At 35.1% G+C, this 17,689-nt stretch overlaps 1 long non-coding RNA gene and 1 pseudogene across 1 annotated transcript; one reads left to right on the forward strand and one right to left on the reverse strand.

Annotated features, from left to right (window-relative positions):
- Positions 1-832: 832 nt before the first annotated feature.
- Positions 833-15,931, reverse strand: LOC116116637 (annotated as a pseudogene).
- Positions 5,064-13,330, forward strand: LOC116116728. Its single transcript, XR_004125844.1, has 3 exons — positions 5,064-5,108; positions 12,809-12,909; positions 13,244-13,330. It is a non-coding gene; the product is annotated as an uncharacterized LOC116116728 (long non-coding RNA).
- Positions 15,932-17,689: the final 1,758 nt, after the last annotated feature.

Here is a 17,689-nt window from a genome sequence, read left to right on the forward strand (position 1 = left end):
ATTAATCACTAAAGCAACATGTTCTGCGATGAACAAAATAGTCGCAGAATATTAACTTTAGACGTCAAAAGTTGGAACATGTGGACCCCGAAATTTTAATCATCTTTGCGTGACTAATCGCAATCTAATGGTAAATGTAGCTTTTCTGCAACTAATTCTGGTTAGTTGCTAAAAAATTGGTTGCAAAATGTAGTTTTTCTTGTAGTGGTACCGTCAATAGAAAAAACTTAAAGTTCGGTACCTTTAATATAAATAATTGATAGTTTAGTATCTTTAATAGGAAAAAAAAAATAGTTTGATACCTTTAATAGGAAAAAAGTGATAGTTCGGTACCTTCTGATGTAATGAAACATTTTTTTTTTAATAAAACTACTGATTTTACCAAAAAAAAACAAATTGTACGAACTAGAGAAGTAACCCTATCCCCAATAGTCCAAAAATGATATCTTTAGAATATTCTGAATCATTCATGAACATTACAACAACTACAAGATTAAAACATTTACAAGTTAGTGTAGTGTAGTGGCTACAAACTGGGATTCTACATTGTCCCCCTTTCTTTACACTAAAGGATGGACAGTTTACTTGATGGCTTCCAAATGATAAAATGGATGAGTAAATTTTCAAAACCTGGATTCACACTATTTCAAAACAAAAGCAAAAATGATAAAATAAACATAAAGTAGATCTTTTTATTTGCGTATAAAAGTTATACAGTGGCTTGAATTCTAGTTTTGAAAATGCCTCTTATTAATACAAATAAAATTATTCAGTAGCATGCAAATTCTGATGTGCATGACTGAAGAAAATTTCAGAAATTACACAGGCCATATCAATATTTGTGAAGTTGATAAGTAGGAATAGCCACAAGATGATTTGCTCTAGGAGTTACAAGACCAAATTCCTCAGTCATGTCCAATTCACTTGGCAACATCCCATTTGGAAGCTCCCAGTCAAAGCAATGCAGAAGTTGTGCTACCACAAGTTTCATAAATGTGAGTGCCAATTGCATTCCAGGGCAGCTTCTGCGGCCAGAACCAAATGGGAGAAGCTGGAAGTGGTGGCCACGAAGATCAATATTACTCCCAATAAACCTTTTCGGGAAAAACTTTTCAGGATCAGTCCATGGTTCAGGGTCTCTTCCGATTGCCCATGCATTTACAAAAATGTGCGAATTTTTTGATATGTGAAAGCTATTTACTGTGCAATCTTCCAGTGATTCATGAGGGATTAATAGAGGTCCTACAAGATGGAGTCTCAAGGTTTTTTTCACTACCATGTCTGAGGATTCCAAGTTCATCATATCTGATTCTTCTACCATCCTGTCTAGTCCCAAGACATTTTCCAACTCTTTTTGTACTTTCTCCATAATCTCAGGATGTTTGAAAAGTTCTAAAAGTATCCACTCAATAGTTGCAGCTGAACTGTCCTTTGTAGCTACAAGCATGTCTTGATCATATATATTCATTTCAAGAAGAAGAAAATAATCTTTATTAGAAATTCAAAAACATATAAAAGTAATTGGAAACTAAAGAAATTTTAGTACTTTAAATTTAACAAATGGATTCCAAGTCTAACAATTCTCGGATTGCTTACCAAGAGCATGGCCTTGACGTGCTGTCGCTCAATCTTGTATTCGGTTTCTTCTGATCCCAAGAAGCTCAACATGATATCAACAAAGTCCTTTGTTCTATTTTCATCCTTGGAATCAACATGCTCATTAATAACCCTTTCCAAGAAGTCATCAAACACCTTGGAAACCGCATTCATTCGCTTGGTCAACCCCTGCAGATCAAGTGAAGCAATTTGAGGAATGTAATCACCCAAGTTAGGAATGGCCACCAATTTTGTACCCTCGTGAATCAGAGTGTTGAATCCTCTCTCATCAAGCTCGACATCCGCATATTTTGTCCCAAACACCATTCTACAAGTCAGATCTGAACTGAGAGATGAGACCTTGTCACTTAACTGCAACACCGGCAGCAGCAACCTCTTTTATGTGCTTAATCAAGAGATCAAGCTCTTCTTTTCTCATGGCCCTGAAAGAACTATTCTTACCACTGGTAAGAAATTGCAGGGTAGAAATCTTGTGCATGGCTTGCCGATAAGATCCATAAGGTGAAAAGGACAAGTCACTACGAGAAAAACTACATTCTGCAACGAATTTTTTGGCAATCGACCAGAATTAGTTGCATAAAGGCTACATTCACCAACTAAATTGCTATTGGTCGGGCAAAGATGATTAAAATTTTGGGGTCCATATCTTCTAACTTTTGGCGTCTAAAGTTAATTTTCTACGACAGGTTGCTTTAGTGATTAATAAATTTAATTGTCATTTTCTACGACAGGTTGCTTTAGTGATTAATAAATTTAATTGTCATTTTTAGTGGGTGATTTTTCCCTTCATAATTTGACAATTTACATCTAAAATATTATATTTTGCATCTACATTTTTTGTTACAGAAAACAATTTTTTGCAACTAACCCTTTGTAACTAAATTAGTTGTCAATAATTAGGAATTTATTAGTAACTATTATGATTAGTTATAAAATAATGAAATTATCAAAATATCCCATATTTAGACAATAATCACAAGGGGCCCAAGGTATTTTTAGCAACAAATATTTGTATTCATATTAACAATAGTTGCAAAAAATTATCTACAGCAACTAAATTTGGTTTAGTTGCCAATTTAAGTTGAAAAATTCATGTTCCCCCAAATTATTTGTTCCTGCCAGACCTAAAATATAGGCAACTAAGACTAATTCTTTTGTGACTAAATGTTTAGTTCAAATTTACTTATTTGCCAAATATAATTACATTTAAAAATTAAACGAATAAATAAAAGCATTACTTTTTAAAGTTATTTACAAAAACCCTAACCTATATAAAGCAAGCCTTTTTTCCCAATCCCTAAACTCTTCTCCACGCATCTTCATTGGAATCCCTAGCTATTTCTCCAAATTTTCCAAACGCAGAAACTTACCTCATCTCTTCTTGATGCATCTTCATCTTAATCCGTATTTCCTGAATTTCCCAAATGCAGAACCTCACCTCATCTCTTCTCCATGCATCTTCATGTTTCAATTGATCTTCTTGGCTTCCTTTATTCATCCAATACGAGGCAGTCCCTTTCCTCCAGTAAGTACAAATTTTGGTCCTTTGGTTCTCTCATATGGTAACATTGAATCTGATTTCAAATATTGAGAAACTGATGTATTTTCATGTATTGACATTGCATTTTGACATAATAATTAGTTCTCAATGATACTTGAATTTTGTTTGATAACTTGTGAATTGGTGCCATTATTATAGGCATCATTTCTTTGTTGACTCAGAGGTTTTATTGGCATCTTAGACTTTAATTTCCTTGTTATGGGTTTGGGATTCTCTGCAATGCTTGACCCAAAACTGAGAAAAAACAATGGCTCCGTTTGGTTCAAGATTGGGAATACTACTCTTGGTATTCCCAAAAAAGTTAAACAGTAAAATACCCAAAATCTCTCATTTTTGGGAATACTATTTTCAATATTATTTAATTTTTTTAAACCCTCTAAATTTGTTAATTTAATTAAATACCCCTAAATATTTTTTTTAAAATTACAAAAACATCCCAACAATCCACATTTACCAGATTCTGGCCACCACTACCGGAAAATGGCTGGAATCTGGTAGGATGGCGCACTACCGGCTGAATCTGGCCGGTAATGCACCGATCTAGCCTTTTTCGGCCAACCATAGATCTGGCCTTTTCCGGCTAGATCCACCGTGGATCTGACCGGAAAAGGCCATAGCGACGCATGACCGACAAGATCCAACCGGTCATGCGCCCATACGGTGACTCCTGCTACCTCCGGTGGTGGTCGCCGGCTGGGGGTGTTTGAGGATGGGTTAGGGGTATTTTTGTTAACTTTTAATGTTTTATTATAGGGGATATTTTGTTAAAAAACAAACATAAAGGGTATTTTATTAATTTATAAATTCTACATCGTAATACCCGCCCAATTCAACTTTTTTTTAACTTTTTTCAAAAAACTTTTCCCAAAACCCCCAAATTTTGAACCAAACGAAGCCAATTGCTTTCTTTTGCTTTTAAAAACACTTCATTTCGTATTTTGGCCAATGCCTCCTCTCAAAACACAAAAGCCAGCCCTCTCCTTTCTATTCTATTCCTCTTTACTAGGGTTTCTGCTTGTTAAAAAGAGAAGCCTCGGGAAAAGTGGCACTGTTGTTTTCAACAAATGGCTTTCTCTTCTGTCCTTAGATCTACGCCCACCGTTTCTCTTTCACGCGCCACCGACTTCTCTTCTTCCTCCTCCGATCGTCTCAAGGTCCGATCGCCATCCTCTGTTTTTGCCTTGGTTTTTTAGAAGCTCCGTTTGGTTGTTGTTGACTGAACTGAGCTTGGAATCTCAGTTGCTTCTTTTATTTATTTTGGTGCTTATGGAATTAAAACTAGAAGTTTATTACATTTAATATATTTGGAAATATATTTATATATTAAGCTTATCTGAGTTTAGGTAACTGGCTTCTCTGACATTACCGATACGGACAACATTGTACGGCCAGTTTGTTTCATAACAGTTCTGTTTTCAATTTCAGTAATGTCACCGAAAAGTGTTCGAATAATTTTCTTTCTCTTTTTAAATCGTGTTATGTTGTTTTAAGTATTGATTTTGGATGATCTTTTTTATTTATTTGTTTATTTTTTAAAATTTAAGAAGCTGTTTTAAAAGTTTGCTTCTGCATTCTAATAACATATTTATATAATGCAATTTTCGCAGGGTTCATGTGTTAGGTTTAATCTCAACACTTCAAGCACAGTTGAGTGACCTAGTAATTAACATCGGTGATGCATCTGTTTGTTTCGTTCTTGTTTTGTTGTTAATAGTGGGACTCTTTTGTGTTAAATTATGCGGGAGATATGTTGCCAAGAGTATTCAACCAATCAAAGCCACTGCTACAGAGTTGCCACCCACAGTTCAAAGTAAGAATAAAAGGATTTCATTTAGTGATTCATAAGTTGGAAACTAGTTTAATAGTGTGCTGGTCTGTTTTGTTTTGTTAAAAACTCGGAGCAGTGGGAGCACAAAGATTGGAATCAATGGTATGTTTTACTCTGATTGGAACTATGCTTTGTTTTGCTTATTTTGACTTTGAAGGGATTTGCCTTGCGAAAGTAGCTGAAGAGTTGTGTTCATCTCTAACTAAATATTACAAGGAGCTATAAAAGGTTTAGGAGCTTAGTGTTTGATGTGTTTTAACAGATGGTATTTGAGTTCTTATGGCGTATTTGTTAGACTGATAATTTGTTATGTTGTAATGAAGAGTTCATTAGTTGCTCATCTTTCTAGCGTTTTGAATACTGGAAATCTCAATATTTACGATTGCATATATTCTTATTCATTTCAGATAAAGGCTTTTTACTTAAGAATTGTGATATGATTGAAAGGAAAAGCAAAATAGAGCAGAAAAACAGAGTATTGAAGAGGAAGAAGAGTGTGAATGTACTGTATCAATTCGTAAAAAGTAAAGTTGAGAGTACAACTTTTATATTAAGTTGCTGCACAAACTGATTTAACAATAATCAGTTGTTTTACAAGAAGCGGCAGTGTGTTAGACAGTGCAAAACTATTTTGTCTATTTTTGTGTATTTACTTTATAGTTAACATGCTCCCTCAAATGTGACTGTATACAATTTCATAATACTCCAACATCTTTTCTTGTATACTTCAGCAAATTTCTTCCATCCTTCTTGTTCTTCAATATGCTCCCTCAAACATTACAGCACAAAAACTTTATTTGTACTTCATAAATCTTCAACAACACAGCTTCATAATTTTTCTTCAGCAACACAACATTTTTCTGATCTTTAGCAACACAACTGCAGAAAAACTTCAGCAGAAAAATTCATAAATCTTCAACAACACAACTACAGAAAAACTTCAATATGCTCCCTCAAATATAACTGCAGATCACTGTATAGCTCAACACTGCAAAGGATTTACAGCAGAAAAACACTGTAAAGCAACCCAGCAAAACACTTCTTCAGCAGCACATCACTGCATAAACCTCAACCAACACAGAACTTCATAGATCAACTAAAAAAAATTGCAACCAACATATAGAAACTACAACAATCATAGAACTACATAAGACTTCTTCACTAAAAAAAATTTCACAAGCACTGCATAAATCTCTACTGACACAGCAAGCACTCCATCATTGAACTGCATAACACTTAGTCAGCATAGAACAATCATAAAACTATACTGACACAGCAAGTACTCCATCACTGAACTGCATAACACTCTTCATAAATCTATACTGGCACAACAAGCACTCCATCACTGAACTGCATAACACTTCAGTCAACACAGAAACAATCATAAAACTGTAACCAGCACTACATAAAACTATACCAGCACAGCAAGTACTCCATCACATAACTTCAATTAGTAAAAAAAAAAAACTGCATAACACTAAAAAAATTTCTTCTTAGCTACTCTCTTCACCAAGTATAGTGACATTCAACTTTCTCCTTAAATCAGTGAATTGACTGACTGATAAAGCCTTTGTAAGAACATCAGCTATTTGTAATTTGGAAGGAACATATTGAATGGCCACCTTTTGGGCTAAAACTTGCTCCCGAATGTAATGAGCATCAATTTCAATATGTTTAGTCCTGGCATGAAACACAGGATTAGATGCAAGGGCTCCAACACTAACATTATCGCACCAAATAACTGGAGTAGTATGAAAAATCAAACTTAATTCAGTAAACAAACTCTCCAACCAAGCTACCTCTGTTGCCGTATGGACTAGAGCTCTATATTCAGCTTCAGTGGAGGAAAGAGCAACAACCTTCTGTTTTCTAAAACTCCATTCAATCAAATTTGGTCCTAGATAAACACAATAACCACTGATTGATCTCCAATCTTCAAGGTTTCCATCCCAATCAACATCAGCATAGCATTCAACATGTAATGCCTTTGCTGGTTTGAAAATTAAGCCATAGTGGATAGTACCTTTAACATACTGTAGCACCCTCTTGCAAGCTTGCCAGTGGAGTTCAGTGGGAGCTTGGCAAAACTAACTCAGCTTATTCACAATGAAACTTAGATCAGGTCTTGTAAGAGTCAAATATTGTAATGCACCAATCGTACTGATGTATAAATTAGGATTCTGAAATATTTCACTATCGGTTGAACTCAATTTTATGCCAACATTCATGGGAGTAGAACAAGCATGTGCTTCCATCATCTTGGTTTTAATAAGAAGATCAACAACATATTTGGATTGCTTCAAATGCAGACCAGTAGATGTCCTAGTTGCTTCTAAACCGAGAAAGTATTTGATTGACCCAAGAGTCTTTAAAGCAAAATCATTGTTGAGATCTTTCATCAACTGAGTGATAAAGATAACATCTGAACCAATGATTAGTATGTCGTCAACGTACACAAGAACATAGATAGAACCTGAAACTTACTTAAGAGTGAAGAGACTTGAGTCTGAAACAGAGTTTTGGAACCCTTTTTGCTGAAGAGCAGTTTTCAACTTTTCAACCATGCTTTAGGAGCCTGCTTAAGGCCATATAAAGCCTTATTCAACTTACAAACAGCCTTTGGAAAAGATTGATCTTCAAAGCCTGAAGGTTGCTGCATAAAAACATTTTCTGTTAGTACCCCATTTAAAAATGCATTGTTAACATCAATCTGTTGGATATCCCAGCCATTTGTAACTGCAATGGTTAGAATAATTCTTATAGTTGATGGTTTGATCACTAGACTAAATGTCTCAAAGTAATCCAAGCCATGAGTTTGTTGAAAAGCCTTGGCAACCAATCTAGCTTTGTACTTCTGAAGAGAACCATCAGCATTAAACTTTGTGCGAAACACCCATTTATTTCCAACAACATTCATATCTAGAGAGAAGGGTACAAGAGTCCAAGTATTGTTCTGCATAAGAGCATCAAATTCACTTTGCATAGCAACCTTCCAATTTTTACTGCTAAGTGCATCAGAAACTGACTTGGGTTCTGGTTCAGGAACTTCAGGCCCACCAACTAAGTAAGCTAGATGAATATCATCTGGATTGGGAGTTACCAACTGATACTGACTACTACATATATCAGAAACTGACTTGAATTTTTGTTCAGCTGCTTTACACTCATTAGGTACATCAGAAACTAACTTGATTTTCTGTTCAGTAGTTTCACACCCATCAAGTACATCAAAAACTGACTTGAATTTCTGCTCAGTAATTTTACACTCATTAGGTACATCAGAAACTGACTTGATTTTCTGTTCAATAGTTTCACACCCAACAAGTACATCAGACACTGACTGGATTTTCTGTTCAGTAGTTTTACACCCATCAAGTACATCAGACACTGACTTGAATTTTGTTTCAGGAACCTTGAACCCATCAACTAAGTAAGCTAGATGAATGTCATCTGGATTGGGAGTTACCAACTGTAATCCAGCAGCTGATTTAGCTCTTGTAATCATAGGATGTATGTTTGTAGATGGCACAGCAGCATGAGAAACAGTATAAGAATTATCTAGGCCATTTGTACTGACTGAGGACTGATCATGTGAACTGTTAAGACTCAAAACACCTACTAGATCAGGGAACTGGGAGGCAGTAAGGTCAACTACAAGCTGACAAGGTGACTTAGATAAGGTCTCAGTGTTTATAGGCTGATTTGGACATGGTGAGATGGATGAGTGGTTAGGTGAAAAGGATTTGTAGGTAGGGGCAGTATTTGGAGTGGTAGTTGGAGAAGGACTACTAGGAGAAAGACTACTAGTTGGATTATCTAAGGATTGCACATGAGTTTTAGGACAAGGAGAGGTAACTGCTGTGTTAGGGAAATGGGAAGATGTGAGATCAACTATAAGGTGACAAGGTTGTAAAGATGAGACTGTAGTGTGTGCTGTAGTATTTGGGTTACTGGTATGGGGAGAGTGTTGTTGAGTGGTGTCAGTGGATACCATAAGATTAGGAGAAAAATTCTTACCATTTGTTGCATGAGCTTGGTAGGACTTGTCCATGGAGCAAGAGACTGTAGGTGAGGCTGTGCCAGCTAATGATTGAAAAGAATTGGTAGTAACTACGGGAGAAGAAACTGAAACTGTTGTGGTTTGAGTGTCTAGAGTGGAGGACTGAGTTTGAGATGAAGAACTTGAATTGGTGAGGGCAAAGGGAAACTCAAACTCATTAAATCGAACATTAGGAGTAATTACAACATGTCCATCAGATTTTAAACACTTATACCCTTTGTGAATTAAACTGTAGCCTACAAAGGTACACTTAACCGTATGAAAATCAAACTTGTGCTTGTTATGGGTCCTAAGGTAAGGAAAACAAGAACATCCAAAAACTCTTAAGCTATCATAAACAGGAACTTGATGAATTAATGCTTGATAGGGTGAAATATTATGAAGTTTGGCAATAGGCATTCTGTTTATGAGATAAATAGTTGTCTCAAAAGTAAACCACCAAAATGTCAAGGGCATGGATGCATGAGCAAGGAGTGTAAGACCTGACTCTACAATATGTCTATGCTTTCTTTCACTCCTACCATTTTGTTGATGAACATATGCACATGAGTATCTAACTTGAATACCTTGTTCAGTCAAGTATGGAAGAAGAGCCTTATATTCACCTCCTCGGTCAGATTGCAAATATTTAATTTTACAATCAAATTGTCTTTCAGGAAGATGATGAAATTTAATGAAAACTGACCTTAATTCAGCTTTAGTTTTGAGAGGGAATAGCCATGTAAACCTACTGTAGTCATATAGGAACTGAATATAGTATCTAAAACCTTTAACTGAAGTGCAAGGGGCTGGACCCCAAACATCACTATGTATTAACTCTAAAAGGGCAGTGGCATGAGATCTTGAAATGGGAAAATTGTTTTGATGCAATTTGCCTAGTTGGCAAGCATCATAGAAAGTAAGATTAGAACTAGATGAGGTGTTTAAATTGGAGGGAAATTTGATATGTAGGTCTGATAAAATTTGTCGTTGGATTTTGGAATTTAGGTGTCCTAACCGTTTGTGCCATAGACTATAATCAGAGTGATGAGTGTTGGCAATTAGACAAAACATGTCATTTGTATGTGGATGAGCAGTATATGAGTGAGCCGATGTAGCCATGTCATTTGTATATGAATTAGCAGTATGTGAATGAGCAGATGAAGTAAAAACATTCTCATTTATAGAAGCATCAGAATTTAAACACAAGAAAATATCATTAGCAGAAGCTTGTGAACAAATAGATGCAATAGTATTATTAGAAACCATAGAGCTATCATCCTTAGTTTTATTATCAATAGAAGCAATACAATGAGAAACATTGGTGACGCATGACTCACTCAATACAGGTTGATAATAGTTTTCATTATTCAACACAACAGATGAAACATTAGATGAACTTTTAGGGCAACTATTTGACTCTAAGGAACTAATTTTCTTGTTACAGTACATGGAATGATTCTGAGAATCTGAATAGACTTGTTTGATGTTGGCAACAGAGGTGACAGAGGCTAGTTGAGAAGAAATTTGACTTTTGGTCATGGAGGGACTGGAGAAGGTTTGAATGGGAAGTGAATTTAGCTGGTACAAGCCACCTTTAAGGTCCCCTTGCAGCAACATTGCTCCTGTGGACTTGTCCTTTACAATACAACAATTAGCATCAAATTCAACTATCACATTGTTATCTTTGGTAAACTTGGAGATGCTTAATAGATTTTTTGTGATTTTAGGGAAACAAAGAATATTTTTAAGATGTAAGCATTTAGAGTGCAGATTACTAGGAATAAAGGTATAACCTGTATGAGAAATGTTGAGATACTCACCACTCCCAACCTAAAGTTGATCACTTCCATTGTAGTTCTTACTAATATGCAGGTGATTCAAGTCTGCAGTGACATGATCAGTAGCCCCAAAGTCCATATACCACACTGGATTTGTTGGGGTTAGTGATGTTGCAAGAGTGTACTGTTGATTTAGCTGTATGGGAAGTGTTGCTGCTGTATTGGTATGTTGTAAAGATGGTATGCCAACAGAATTTGAGTAAGTTGAAGATCCAATAGATGCAAAATGAGCTTGACTTGAACCAGTAGGTTGTTGGCTAGGAACTCCCAAAGCAGAGGTGTTCCCATGTTGTGTATTGTGTGTTTGCTGAGCACCAGTTGACTAATTGTAAACACCACTAGTACCATTAAACTGACCATAACCATTCCCATTAACAGGAACAAAACCATTATAGGGCATTTGAACTCCACCAAGGCTATTGAAGTTAGTAGGACCAGCATAAGAAGAAGGAGCTCCACCATTATTATTGAAAGGAACAGAACCATTGTAAGAGTCTTCATAGTGAGATGCTACATTACCAAATGAGGGTTGTATTGCTCCAGTATAAGCAGAATTATACCGATGATAACACTGTCCTGCTGAGTGTCCTCCCTTATTGCATAATTGACAAATCAGTCTTCCTCTTCTAGTATTCCTACCCCTTCCTCGGCCATAGGTCATTCCAAATATAGGAGGTCTGTTATGAGGAACAGGTTGGCTATATGTTTGAGAAGGTATGATAGGAGGTTGAGGATAGTGTGGGTTACCTAAAGATATCAGAGAAGGTGCAATATTATAAGTAGAACCCAAGGTTTTGGCAGACTGTTGTTGATTCACTGACTCAATTTGGAAAGGCAAATTTGTGCTACTATTTGAGTTATCAGTAGAGGCTATATTAGCAGAACAATTGTAGAGATCAACCGATTTGAATTTTTCTAGACAAATCTCATACTTTTGAAGCAAAAACGGTGCTTCTTGCAGTGTAACAGAGTCAAATTTTGACTCAATTCTTGAGGTTAAATTCACCTCAACAGGATCAAACTCTGGTCCAAGACCATCAATTACATACTGTAGTAAGTCCTCATCAGCTATAATAAGTCCACTTGCGGACAAACTTTCAGCAATCTCTCTCATTTTTTTAACATAGTCACCTATACTTAGATTGCCTTTTTGTGTTGTTTAGAGCAAATTCTTAAGGTGTAGGGCTCTTGCTTTGGAGTTGGTAATGAATTCATTTTCTAGGGCTAACCAAATTTTAGTAGAACTTCTACACTTTGAAACATTACCAAACATGCTTTTTGAAATTGACGCCAAAAGCCAACTAACCAAGAACTTGTTGGTTCTCTTCCACATTATATAAGCAAGATTTAGTTTCTCATCTACAGAGACATTACTGACTTTAACAATATTCCCTATTTGACCTAAGTCATGCTCAATCTGAGAATCAGAAATTAACAGAGGGGAAGGACAAGAAACTCTACCAAGAAGGTGATCTTCAAGCTCGTGTGAGCCAATGGTAGATAGGACTTGGGAACACCAAAAGCGATAGTTGTTTTGCGTGAGCTTTGGATTGATTACCTGCAAGCTCAGTACTGGAACTGATGTGGTTTGATTAGTTGAATGCTTCAACATCTCGTTAGAGTTGTTGAGTGAATGAGAGGTGTTTGCCATTGACACAAGTCAGTGGCTCTGAAACCATGAAAGGAAAAGCAAAATAGAGCAGAAAAACAGAGTATCGAAGAGGAAGAAGAGTGTGAATGTACTGTATTAATTCTTAAAAAGTAAAGTTGAGAGTATAGCTTTTATATTAAGCTGCTGCACAAACTAATTTAACAATAATCAGTTTTACAAGAAATGACAGCGTATCAGACAGTGCAAAGCTATTTTGTCTATTTACTTTATAGTCAACAATGATAACTCATTTGTTGCTAAACTTTTGCAGGTTTTGGTCGCATTGGAAGACTGGTTTTGAGAGTAGCAACCTCCAAGGATGATATTGACATGGTAGCAGTAAATGATCCTTTTGTTGATGCCAAGTACATGGTAAGGATGCACAATTAGTTGCGCTTTGTCGCACTTTTATTTGTTAAGTTCTCTTTGGTTGGTGGATGTTTAACTATTAAAAAATGATTCATATAGTTATTTTATGTGCAATTTTTTATTGAAAGTTTCTGTGGTAATATAAAAGTGTTTGGTTGAGTCTTTTTTTGCTTCATGATTATGTTTGGTAGTATAAAATTTTTGTTCCTCGATAAATGATTGCTCATCTCTCAAGTCAAATATTTACCATGGTAATGATTTGTTAGACTTCTTCAAATTATGGAAAGGAGTTGTTGTTGCTCACTTTTTTTTTTTTTTTTTTTCTCTTCTCTTGCAGGCTTACATGTTTAAGTATGATTCCAATCATGGAGTTTTTAAGGGAACCCTCAAGGTTGTGGATGAATCCACTTTGGAAATAAATGGGAAGCAGATTAAAATTTTCAACAAAAGGTAGGGCCTCATAGATCAAATTAAGATTTATATACTGGCGTGGTTTTATTGCAAACATAAGTAATTGATTCTACTTAAGGTCTAACATTTAACTCTCTACCTAGGGACCCGGTTGAGATCCCTTGGGGCGATTATGGGGTTGAGTATATTGTTGAATCTTCTGGGGTCTTCACAACAACTGACAAGGCTTCAGCTCACATAAAGGTTAGTTCTGAGTTTTTTGACACTATTTTTTTTAGTTCATTGTTATCTTTTTACCTCTCATACATTTATGTAGAAATTTATGATGTTGGTTAACTAAAATTACACTGCAAACACTGGTAAAGTTATGATATTGGTAAACTTGTGTAGAAATTTAACTTAGGTAGGCTGAATTTGAAGGGATTGAATTTGATAAGGTGACAATGGGAAAAGTTGAAACTGTGGGACAACAATGTGGTGAAGGAAGGGATTGTACCATTTGAGAGATTTCTATGTTTAAGGTGTTTGAAGGATCAATATCTAAGATTGAAATTGTTGTTGGTTGTCCTCGGGATAAACTGTTATGAGAAAGTGTTTGGTCGAAATTGGTGAGTTGGTGCTGGCTATTGTAATGTTATCCGATTGACTCTAAGAAGTAGTTGCTACAATTTGATCTTTAGATGTTGATTGTGTAGTAGGGTAAGTAGTGTGTAACTTGAAATCAGTAACAGTGGAAGGATTTTTTGGAGTTAGTGGTGAAGGAACAGCATGCAGAACAACGGTGAATGGTAAAGATGAAGATGTATGCAATGTATTAGATGAACAATCAAAAGCACAGAAATTGGGACCAGAATCAGACCTTGAATTGAAACCAAGATTATTGGCAAAAGGAAATTAATGTTCATTAAACTTGACACTAGATGAGATGACTATTTTTCCATCAGATTTCAAACATTTATAGCCTTTATGAACAAGGATGTATTCTAACAAAACACATTTGGCTGAATGAAAGTAGAAATTTAACTTAGTTTAAAATTTTAAACTAGGGAATTGAACTTTAGATTGATAATCTGTGAGATACTTGCTTTTCTACTCCGTCATTTTGATTTTGGTTTGGTGCTGCAGTACGTTCTGTGAACTTTGAGGAGTAGTCTTTATTTTCTGTTGCTATTTCACAAGTTTTTGTCACATATTGTATACCCCAGAATAATTATAATTTATTTGTAATTATTTAGTTTCTTGCTTGACTTATTGATTATGCATTGAATTGATGTTAGGAAAAAATGATACATTCGTCAACAATGCTTGAAGGAGCAGAAGCAGAGTTAAGGCGCATAGTGCAACAACAAGAAAATAAGATTAAACTGTTGGAGGAGTAGCTCATCTTATTTGATAAAAAAAAAAAAAAAAAGAACAGAAAATAAAAATGCTTGAAAAACAACATTTTCAAATGTTGGAGATGCTGAAACAAAAAACAATTATTTTGTTGATGTTGAATATATAATATTAAAAAATAATGCTCTTAAATGTTAACCAATTAGCTATTAAATTATTAGTTGTAGAAATAATACAGTAGCAAAGACTAATAAATAATATCGGACTAAAATAATTAATTTCCAAAACTCATATACGATCGGTTACTATATTATTTAGATGCAAAAAATTGATTTTAATGACTAAACATTAGTTACAAAATGTAAGAAACCAAATTGGGTATATACATTTCCCCACTAAAAACGAAATACTTTTGCCACTAATTATTTTCTCACAAAAAAACACATTCTGCAACTAATTTTTTAGTAGCGAAAAGAAATTCATCATATTTGGATTCTACATTCAGCATTTAAAATTATTGGAACTAACCACTAAATTTTTGTCACCAAAAGATATATTTGTCCACTAATAAAATAGTCACAAAAAAGTTTTATGAAATTACCCTTACAACTTTAGCATCTAATATTTGTGGCATTCGCGACAAATTATTAGTCACTAAAGGTACATTTTGCAACTAATTGATTAGTCGTGATGTAATTTTACCAAATTACCCTTACACATTTAGCGTCTAAGTGGGGGACTATTTCAATTAGTAATTAGCGACTAATTTTATAGTCGCCAAAAAAAATTTCCATATCTAACCAACTTTTTAATGCCCATACTTTCTACGATAGCGATTTTGCAACTACGTGAAGACTACAAAATTTAGACGCGTAAGACATTTAGCGTCTAAATTTTACTATAAGCGTCTAATTTTGCTAGATGCGGAAAGCCATTTTTCTTGTAGTTTGCCCATAAGCTATGTGTTTTGCAGCTTCAACAGGAGGCCTGCTGGCAAAAACAAGGTCTTGAGTTTTTAGGAACTGCTTAGTAGCGTGAGTGATGAAACAACAATAGTAGGAATCGAGCCTAAACGTAAGAACATGATGGAGCCATATTTTTTGGCAAGTTCAAGAAAATCTTTGTGAGGAAACTTTCTCAACGAATGAAGGCTTCCAAAAATTGGGAACCCTCTCGGACCTGGAGGTAGTCTCTTAGTTTTTGAGTCTTTTTTCCAGAGAAATGCTTGGAGGAAGAAGACAAGGGCTACAAGTGCAAGTGAAGTCCATGTCCAAGACATGATGGTGAGATTGTTTTGGTCACTTCTAGTTGTGAAGACAATATAACAAATACTCCTTGAAGAGGAGGAACTGTTACCACACAAATATTTATCCTTAACTCTGAGTGAATATTTAGGAAAAATGGAGGAGTATCTTTATAGCAAGATAAAAGCACCTGCAAATTTTTACTACTTAGCGAAACCCAAATAGTGTTTATTTTATTATTTTGTTTTTGTTTTTCAACCACTTGAAGTAGAAATTTAGCAATAAAACTACACTTACAATTTTTTCATAAAACCTTTTTATACAATCATGATATGGTAGTTCATGATTGGTCAGCTAGCATTAGACAAATAGGACTGACGCCATTTTTCTCGATCTCTCCTAATTCACGCCATTTCTCTCAATCTCTCCTAATTTCACGCCATCTCTCTGAGACTCTCACGCAACCATCTCTCTCACGCTCATTTGGCCAAGACCCTGTCAAGATCCTCACCAAGTGAAAGATTAGAAGAAAATCAAGAAAAGATGCAAGAAAACTAGAGAAAAACGATACTCTGTTTGAAGAGAAAAACAAAAAAAACTTTACTAATTGAATCTGTTACAAACGCGTACAGTATACATACAATTACAAAACGCACCGCATTACATAAGTCTGATATTTTACAGACACACCCCCAAGATTACATAAGTCTAATAGTTTGCAAACACACCCAAAATATATTCTATATTCTCTCTTAAACTGAGCTACTATACTATCTTTATCCCTTAAACCAAACTACTCAAGAATCTTCTCAGCATTCTGTACTACCTTTATATTTCATATCTTCCCTTAAACCAAACTGCTCAACAATCTTCACAGCATCCTCACAATGGTAATATTTTCATTCTACCTTCTCTGCAAATATGCTCAACAAGAAAAAAAATCTGTAGCATACAATTCTGCCTTGAAAAAAATATGCAGCATACAATTCTGCCTTCTCTGCAAATCTACTTCAACAATAATAATTCTGCAACATAAAATTCCAGCATACAATTCTGCCTTCTCTGCAAATCTACTTCAACAAGACTAATTCTGTAACATAAAATTCTGCAGCATAACATACTCACAACATAAAATTCTGCAGCATACCATATTCACAACTTCAAGCCTTATTATATTATTCTGCCTTCTCTGCAAATCTACTTCAACAATAATAATTCTGCAACATAAAATTCCAGCATACAATTCTGCCTTCTCTGCAAATCTACTTCAACAAGACTAATTCTGTAACATAAAATTCTGCATCATAACATACTCACAACATAAAATTCTGCAGCATACCATATTCACAATCTTCAAGCCTTACACAAACATTCTATCAACACAATACAACTCCCCTGTATCTTCAAATCTGCTCAACAAAAAAATAATTCTGTAGCATACCATATATCAACATAACACAACTCCCGTGCAGACACTTGATTTAGCATAACAAATTCAAACCTTGCAACTTCAAATTTGCCAAAGCAACAATATTTATCATATCTAAACCAGAACAAAAAAATTGCAGCAAACCACAAACCACAAATCAAATTACTACAGATCACTTTAAAACACTGTAGGCTATTTTGAACCAGAAAACATTTTTCTCAACTTTCAGTACTACTGGGCAAAGAAGAGCTGACTTTTAGTTTGTCCCTTGACATTGCAAATCTAGCAATTGTTAGAGCCTTCGTTAAAATATCTGCTATTTGATATTCGGAAGCAATATACTGAACATTCAGCAATTTTCTGG

The sequence above is a fragment of the Pistacia vera genome, unplaced genomic scaffold (genome assembly GCF_008641045.1).
Source record: "Pistacia vera cultivar Batoury unplaced genomic scaffold, PisVer_v2 Contig78, whole genome shotgun sequence".
Taxonomy (NCBI): Eukaryota; Viridiplantae; Streptophyta; class Magnoliopsida; order Sapindales; family Anacardiaceae; genus Pistacia; species Pistacia vera.